Below are 10,072 nucleotides of genomic sequence, written 5' to 3' on the forward strand. Positions count from 1 at the left end.
GAATCTATTTTTACATATTTACACAATAGTCATGGAAATCTGTACTGAATATGGAGGTATGGTGGTACAAGAAAATAGGAATAGTAGAAGAAACCATGAAACTACAAAGAGCAGTTAAGCCTAATTTGCACCCCAATGATTAATTTGAGGAAAACCTGAGATGGTGCATTGCCCTGTGGGTGAATGAGGGTGGGTGAATGAGCTGGTGAAATGGTAAAAATAGGTCAGATGGGAGTGTTTGGATACACTTATGACTGGGACTGTAGTTTATTTAGAAGTGGATTGCAGATTTATTAAAAGAACCACCGTAAACTAGAAGGTTAGATTAGCGTTTCTCATCCAGGGTTCCTCCAAAGATTGCTAGGGGTCCATGAGCAATTTGTGACTCAGGTCAGTCTGACACAAATAATTGTTCCCAATAGCCAGCAAGATAAGGAACATTCTTAACATTGGCCATCGTGCTAATATACTGTGACTATAGTAAGCTCTTCGGGGCAGGGTCCTCTCCTCCTGTGTCACTGTCTGTCATTTGCAACCCCTATTTAATGTACAGTGCTGTGTAATATTTTACGCTCCCCACCCACCGCTAAGCCAGCTATCCTATGGCAAGATATCATTGCTCACCAATTTGCTCCTGTCAATGCATTTAGTAGGTCAAGAACCTTGTTTATCTTGTCTGCTGTGACAAAGAAGATTACAAATGTCCAAATAAGCCTTACCAAGTTGCATTAATGTGATTATAGAAGATAATAGGATTAAGAATCTTCAGATTCTAATTACACAAAAAACGCTTTCACTCCACGCTAAGAGTGAGCATGCTCATAAATCATAATGTTTCATTTGAAATGCATTTAAACTGATATTCTCTAGGAAATGTATTTCACAATAGTTTTTTTTGTGAAACCACAAACCATTAAGTGGAGGTAGGTCTCTCTTCTAATAAATCTACTTGTGTGAATTGGAACCTAAACATAAAAAGTTCCATAAGATGTGGGACATCTGAGCATAGGTAGGTGCACATCTACGTTATACATCTTCACCTAACTAAACATGTAAAGTGTTCTATCATCTTGTATACAATCTGTGTGCAGACAAAGGTTAGTGCCTTTGTCTTTAATGTAACATGTAGCCTTGTCATTGTGAACTCTAGCTATGTTTAGGAGCAGTGATGCATATCAAGCTTCAAATAAAAAAAAAACAAAAAAAACTATACATTTTTACCAAGTTTTAGGTAGTTTGCTTGAAGTTTTTAAAGTAAGTTCCAGTTTGAGCATATTTTTTAAATTTAATTTAATAAAAAAAGTTACAAATTCTAGTTCTACTGCAATATTACACTTTTTTCTGTTGCTGCCCCTATGGAGGTGTAGTTGTAAAAAAAAGAAGGGGGGGTGGATATACGCATCATTGTGCCATATTCCAGAAAAAAAAAAAGTGGGCCCAGTATGTCCACCCCACTTTACCCCTGCTCCTACTACAAGAATACTTTGTCTGGATGATGCTGAGCAACATTATCCTAGAAGAATGAGGCATCATGGACCTGTTATTATTATTAACATATTATGCAGCGCTGTACATTAAACAGGTACCAGTTGGCAAAGGACCCAGCACCATGCATAGTGCTGTGATGATACCCAACACTGCCTGTTATTAGGAGAATGTCGGATGGAGACTCTGTGAATAGAGCAATAGATGAAAAAAAAAAGGAATAAACAGGGAAAACAGATCTTAATAGATCTGCTCCCATTGGAAGCAAGCTGCTAATGGTAAGCTACTGCATAGGCTCAGGACCACGAACACTACGCATGCGCAATTCAAGCCTAATTGACCTGCTATTGCTCGTCCGCAGAAAAGCTTTAAAAAAAAAAAAAAAAAAATTTGGAAACCCGCGCCTGCTCGGCAGGGTTCGCACAAAGGCTCTGGTTAGGGATGCTTACAGCTCTTCTGCGGACTCCCCAAAACCGGTAACTTGGTCTTGCGCCCGCATCAAAGGCATTTTAATCTAAATTTACTCCACAAGCGCAAGTCTTGAGCCCTCGCGCCTGCGTAAAAGGAACCACTTTTCTGACAGCGCTACTGCGCAGACGTGAAATCAGTAGCATAGTGAGGTAGGAATGTTAGAAATCGGTCCTTCTGTCTATACCAATATTCTATCTTTCCAAACACCCTCTGAAGCTATTTAGGTGCACCCATCTGTTTATAGCCATTTCTGCCAAAAGAAGGTTGGGAATGTGTCAAATATTCATTGAAATTTGTTAATCATAGTATTTCTTTTCAGTTGTAGGTCTGTATTTTAGCCACATGAGGGCAGTCTAATAATAGTTTGTCACTCGAAAATACAAAAGAAATGGTTTTTTTTTTTTTTTATAAAAGCATTGTAGGCAAGACAGGCAATGGAACTTACCTGCCCATATACAATTATTTACTAAAAGTCCTCATCTCAAAAAAAAAAAAACTGACTCATCAACACTACTTTTCCTTTTCAGGCTCTTCAGCCATCTTGATTGGCAGGGCCAGAATGCAATAACGCTAGCACTTATCCAAGGATGTTCATTCCCGCAGGCAGCTATATATCCACTGTTCAATGCACCTTATACAAAAGATTGCCAACAGGCAGGTAAGTTGGTTTTATTGCAGAACATATAGTCTGTCCCTTCTGGAATAAAGAACCTACCCGCCTATGAAATTTTATTCTTGAAGTTTAGTTCAGCTTTAAGAAAGAAGTACAATTAACAAAGTTGCGAGCATTGTTAATATACAGGTGATGCCAATATGGAATTCTTTAACATAATTTACCATGAACAGCAGCTTCCCCAAGTAACTTGGTTATCAGTCAGTGTTTAAGCTATGATTTAGAACAGCATACATTTGAGACAAGGGTCATTGTGGGCATTTTTGATTTGGATTTATGATAGGCTCATAATAAAGCATTGCCTCCTTGACCAACAGAAACACATGGGTGGCAGCAAGGGTGGGCAAGTGCCAATACTACAAACAACACTGTGGCCATTATTTATAAAGCAGGGAAACAGACATTGCCTTGTGGGAATGTTCCAGGATTATGTGTACAATGGTAGTAAATGATTCCTACCAGGGAATGTCGGATTCATGGTTTTATAAATAGGCCTGTCTTATGAACAGTTTCCATTTATTTTTAAACTACTGCCCAATACCTTTTTATATGCTCTTAGCATCCTAGTGCTGTTGTTCTTCCCAGTTTCTCCTGCCCAGCTCCAGAGTAGGCTGCTCACCATTACTATGAACCAGCTTCCCCATAATGACAGCCATGGCATGCCTGCACATTGTCAGTTTTTTGGCTTGGCCAAGTTTTGTCTTAACCAAGGGGTTAAACCGAGCAATATATCTGAAATATATGGCACCTGAACAAGGACTGTCATGGCACAAACACCAAAAATTATTTCATGAAAGTTTCACATTTAAAAAGATTCAAATAACTTGATTTAGATTTTTTCTGGAAATGTAATAATGTGTTAAGGCTTATGTGCCAGCGATTGGATTCAGAACTATTTGAATTTCTTTATGACATTCAACATTAGTATGAGAACATTATTACAGAGAAAGAGGAGGCCCCTGCAATATTTCCTTCCTTAGGTCTCATCACACAGAACTGCAGTTGTGGCTACTGGAGGCCCTGCCGAGATTGCATCATGGTACGTTGTATTTTTCGCTATCCAGCTGTTGCACAGATGGAGAAAGAAAAGCACTTTACGGTTGAAGGGAGCTGATCCAAGAATTCCAGTTAGATGTTTGAGTTATAGAATAAAGCTGCTGTGCCTGGGAGTTATAGATTCACCAGGCTGGTATGCCTGTGGGACTGTAAAGTTTTCCTTTGCACTATGCATAAAAATCCATTGCATCATGTGCAGAATGTATGAGATGCTTACAATAATTTATTTCATGTTCTCTGCAGGAAGTCTGTTCAGGCTGCTAGCAGTTTTTGTACATTCCTACCACAAAAAAAAATGTAATCTAGGAACAGGGCTAGTAAGGAGTAAGATGTGGTTATGTACACACTTCACCAGTTCTTTTCTATGGAGCGGGGGTGGTGGAGGATGAATGAGTGGTAGCTTTTTGTGCTCTCCTCTATTGAAATGCATAGGGGTTGTTCCAATCAGTTGTTGGGGACTGCTGTACAGAACTGTTCATCTCAGGCAACAGTGATCCAACACCTGTACACAGCCTATGAAGTAGAGCAAATAGAGAGAATGACACCCTTCCACCATTATATGTCAGTTAGTTGACAAGCTCAAAGTATCTAGGAATATTAAATTAAAATAATAGATTAAGGTGGGTTTTTTGGGCAAAGGTACAATTTTATTTTAGCATCAAGCCTTTGAAATACTTACATTGTCCATAGATCTATTTTTATCTCTTGATTTTCTGATCCCCATCTATGATCTCTTTAATCTACACTTCATGGAAATTTACACAAAACTAGAACAGGCAAACATTAGCTCTTCATTCAAACCTACAGTGTATACAGAAAAGGTGGAAATATAGAAAAAGAAGGAAAGTAGAAACTGTGTTTTTTTTCCTGGCACAATGCAATATATTAAAACAAATGAACATTCATAATTCATTAATTTAACATAAGCTGATGCATCTTGGTCATTCTCATTAAAAGCTTCATGGGAGGGCCTCATGCGAGACCATTAGTTTGTGCAAGGTGCAAAGGTATAACATAACCCGATGCATTTCGCCAACAGGCTTCTTTAGGGGACTTCATGTAGAACGTTACGCTCTGTACATAAAATAGTAAACAGAAATCTTATAAAGTGTGCAGACAAGGATAACAGAGGTGTCAGGTAGGTATAAAAAATAAATAATCACAAGAGAAAGTCCATAACACAAGAATACAAATAGCTAACACTATATACATAGGACTAGAATCCGAAATCTTTTATATATACAAAATAAGTAGCAGAGAGTAGATATAGGTGTATAAATACCTGTGTACATTCAAGTATTCACAGTAGATTTGCTACTAGGAAATAGGGTAAATTATGCAGAATATGACATTATTGAATGGTAATGTACATGTGTTTCTGTATATTGCTGATATGTTTTGATCTAATAGTACTTGAATACAGTAGGTTCATGCATATAACATAATACTGGAAGTTATATGTTGTTTGTTGACATAAGGAGTAAACTCATTAATAATATATTGGGTAATAGATGGGTCACCTAATCATTCTTGAGGAGTATTCCCTATAGATACAGGCTTGTATTTCAAGGTACACTGAGGAGTGGAGAGTAAATGTTTCAGATATTGTAAATGGGGGTAGAGAGTTGTTAAGGGTTGCCTGATACAAAGAGAAAGACTACAATAAAAGCCTAGACATTATTTTCTTGTGCTTTGATGCAAAAAGAAACAACTGCAGAGTTTGTCTTGGTCATTAAAGAGTTAGGAGACGTTGCAGAAGAGCTCACCCCCCTAAGATCATTCACAACCTCAGCTGTGTTTAGCAAAATATTTTTTTCTGCAACTCTCTCGCCCCTCTCCCCCCCCCCATCAAGCCTCTGTCCTGCACACAAGCAGCAGGGAAACCTGTTGGTATATAAAGCAATGTCACTAACTCACTTTCTGATACAGAATACAGGAAGTATTGTAAATTCGTCATGCAGTATATTTTCAGGCATCTTTCTTCCTGCTTTTTTTTTTACATTTGTTAGCCAAGTCTCTTTTAAACTGTGGAAAAAAATGTCAGCCAACAAATTTTTTAGCAGGGCAATTTGTTAGACAATGTACAGTAGACTCTGGACTATATGGCCTAATGTGGTGGAAGGGCAGACCGGATAACAAAAAAAAGCCAGATAGTTCAAAGCTCCATTAATACAGGACTCACAGCCTCAGGCCAGCACTCTGCACGCCGCACCGCCACAACATTCAGTTAAGAGTATAAAAAAAATCTAAAGTTGTATGCTGGTTTTCTGCAGCGCTGAAGAATAGTGGTGTAAAGTCGTAGGTTTAAGATTCCCACCTTAAAAAAGAAATGGGGGAAGTGGCGTCTGTGTGAAAGAAGTGCGCATGTGCAGGAAACCATAGACCCGCACATGCACAGGAGATCCCCACTCCTCTTGTTCTGTCCCCTCCATTCAAGCACACACTATTGAACTGCCACTATGCAAATATGATATACAGGAATAAAAAACTCAGGAAATTATGACTTGTATATATCCTGTAAAAAATCAATAGATCTGACCCCACTTAAGCGTTTTAGAATCATCACAGACCCTCAGTAACCCACAGCACTTACCACAGCAACTGCAATTTCTTTCACTATGCTGGGAAGGGTACTTTGCAGATTTTGTACAACTCCTTGTAAAAGGCAAAGCGAGGTCTGTCTTCTTCAACACGGATAAATATTCTGTGCTTTGTCAATCCACTTTGGTTCTAGAGGTCGGAATGATTTTTTTTTTTGTTTTGCAACACACAGTCATTTTAAAGACTATACTGAAGATGAACCAGGTGACAATGACAGTAATTGAAATACACCAGGGAATGTTTGAGGGAATGTCAAATTCCCTGTTTTATAAATGGAGTCCTTAAGGTATGTATATATATATATATATATATATATATATATATATATATATACACATACATATATACACACACACACAATACTGTGAAATGTTAGGAATTTCTTCATGCAGAAGCACTCACTTTTTATTTGTAGTTTGTAAAGGGTATTTTAAGACAAAATACAATACACAAAGCATAACCACATCTAGTAAAGCAGAAGTTTTTTGCTGGTCTGGAGCATTCAGATGTGTGTTACCACAATGCCAAGGAGGAAAGACATCAGCAATGATCTTAGATAAGCAATTGTTGCTGTCCATAAATCTAGTAAGGGTTATACAGCCTTTTCCAAACAATTTGAAGCCTATCATTCTGCAGTGAGAAATATTATTCACAATTGAATACTATTTGAAACAGCCCTTTTCTCAGGAGCAAATTCACCCCAAGGTCAGTTTTTGCAATGCTTAGAGTCGCTTTATCTCAGACACTGAAAGTTTAGGTTAGTATGTAAAATGTTAAAGTTTATGACAGTAAAAATAGAAAAACACTGAGCAAGTACAGCTTGTTTGGAAGATTGCCATGAAAAAGCCTCTTCTATCTAATAAGGACAAGGCAGCTCAGCTTAGATGTGCAAAGTTGCATCTGAACAAACCACAAGATTTCTGCAACAATGTTCTTTGGACAGACAAGACCAAAGTGGAGATGTCTGGACATAATGCAAAGCACCATGTCCACCTATTCTATTGCTAGTTATATACTAATCTAAGCCTTTGCTGCTTACTTGGCAATACAGAGGACAGATTTCCTAATGATAGCTGTTTGCGAGAGCTGCTTATATACACTGCCTAGAAGCTGCCAAGGTTTTTCACTTGACAAGCATTTTCAGGTTGCTCTATATCTAATGTCCTTGCATCTTCTTTTCCTCACATCCAATACTGTTGCTATTGGACAGTGGAGGATGACAGACAGTAGCTCGCTATGAGACATGAAGCAACAGAGGAATAATTGGTAGACAAGGGAAACTGCAGTCACTGGCAACACTCCATAGGCCATGGGTATGGGCATCCAAAGTTTTTCTGGGGGGCCCTTTGATTTCTAGATTCACCACTGCTCAAAGTATGAAAAGGCAAAAACACATATTGTCATTTTTGCATTTTAAGCAGTTCTTCCTCATAAAACCTAAATAATGATAAGTCTTTGTCAAAAGTGAGAACCCTTACTGTAATATCAGCTGGGGAATAAATATTGGGTCATCGGTTCACCCCTATGTCCCTCATGGTATCCAGTGTGATGTGGCCAGTCCACAGTTCATCAGCAGCTGCAAACCTAATTTTTAAATTGATGGCCTCCATTTGGCAGGGGATGTTTAGGCTGATGCTCCGCTCACATCTGTTTTCAACATTACAATCCTCATCCAGCGGTTCTCTTTCCCCCCTCTGTCCTAAAGACACAAATTCCGCAGCAGGGAGCTAGGGGTGAGCTTGCAAACCACTTGGTTTATTGACCCGTGCTCTAAAAATTTATACCACTGCACTGTAATAGTGCGCTTGACAACCGAGAGGGGGGATTAATTAGAAAAGTGCAGAGTTTGCTACAGAAGTGTCTGCTTTTCCCCACCCCATCCCCAAATCTCCATCTGGTTCTAATAGAGTATTATTTGATGCCTTGAAGGAAGCCAAATGGAGGGGGGAGGGAGAGACGGGAGACAGAGCTTCCTGTAAAAAGTCAGTAGGGGGTTTAGCCAGCTTGCTGTACAGTAAAGACAACTTTAGAAAAAAAACAATCTCTTCATGCCTGAGGTTTATCCTCTGCACACCACAAATATGTAGATACGGCACTTTGGTAGAGCAGTGAAATTATGCTCCTGCCTGGCTAGCAAGGGTCGCCTCTCTTGCACAATGGCTTCTCCCATACATAACGTATTACTTTTACATTGTAAAATTGTTTTCTGGAACGGCTTCTTTGGCAGATAACAAATAGTGTCTTATTCTGAAAAAGAGAGATATTTAAAGCAGGGCTGTGGCGTTAGAGTATATTTTTGCAGACTAACTCCAGGTATACAATAATTGCTACTGACTCCAATTCCACAGCCCTGGTGAAAAGGAAATACTTAAATAATCGAGAATACTATCAAATACTTCCAAAGTATTAAAGAGGCTTACAGATCAGGAAAGTCAGAGCCTCTGATGCCTTGTTAAACATGACTCGCAACTAGCATTCTCAGGAGCGAGATCTGCAATGGAGATTTTGTATTACTCTTAATATAGAATTTCTTTAAGCAGAAACCAGCTTCTCATTTGATTTGAAAATATGCAAACTTCATGGAAATATTTAAAGGACATGCCCCTGCCATGCCCCCAGTAATACAAATCATTATGCATGAATGCACAAAAATTGACTGACTAAATCTGCTTTTTTATACCTCTAATTTTCTTAATTACCTAATTCTTTTAAAACTTAAAAAAAAACACATCTGACCAAAAGGATGGACCTTTGAGAAAGAAAGATGTACAGATGGATTTGGTGGAAAAAGAGTGGCAGTCACCCCCAGTTTACTACACAAGATTAGATCTGCTACCAATTTAATGTTCCACCAACCAGCCCAATCAACAAATCGATCTAAAGACAACTATCTGCTCTTTAGATTTTAGGATGGCACAGGGATGAGCAACAGAACAGAGGGAGATTCACTTCAGGTCCAGTGATTTTATTGGATTGATCAGAAAACTGTCCAATGTGTACTAGACCATAGGGACAGTTGCCAGCCATGTGATAGTGCTAACCAATAATCCAATACCTCGGTGTTAGCTAGTTAAGGGGAAAAGGCAGGACAGCTTTAGAGTTCTTCCAAAAATAAAAATTATAATTTCCTTTTAGTTTATACACAGTGCTGCTACTTAAGAAAAGAAGATTGGTCTTAGAAATTTGTAGAAAATAGTGCAATACCATCTCAAGGGGCTTGGTGTAAAATTTATAGGTGGTCATATCACAGCTTGAGTTCGTTCTGGCTATGGACTTCGAGTAATAATGAGAGGGAGCTGAGGGATTTTATTTATGTAGGTTGATGTAAAAACCTGGGTCCATCCTTAAAAGCAATATTAATACAACAAGACTGGGTGGAACCGGGCAAAAGGTAGCAGCCTACGCAGATGATCTTCTGTTTATTATCACTAATCTGCAATCTCCCTCCCAATCTTGATACATACAATCAGGGAATGTGGCTCCTTGTCAAATTTTAAAATATTTATTCCAAGTTTGCAGCCCCTAATGTTTCTCTACCCCAGGCTCTGTGCACACAGATTATGCCCTCCTTCTCCTTCAAATCAGACTAAAGTGTAATCAAATACTTGTGGACCCAGCTCCCCACAGATTTATTTTAGCTCCTTACGTTAAAATTTTCCCCAATCCTGGCCACCATCACAAAAGATCTCGGAAGGTGGGCCTCCTTAACCCTTTTGTGATTCGGTCACATACAGGTTATTAAAATGAATATATTGCTGAGAATTTTAACTTAACATAGGCACTGCC

The sequence above is a fragment of the Pyxicephalus adspersus genome, chromosome 6 (assembly GCF_032062135.1).
Source record: "Pyxicephalus adspersus chromosome 6, UCB_Pads_2.0, whole genome shotgun sequence".
Lineage (NCBI taxonomy): Eukaryota > Metazoa > Chordata > Amphibia > Anura > Pyxicephalidae > Pyxicephalus > Pyxicephalus adspersus.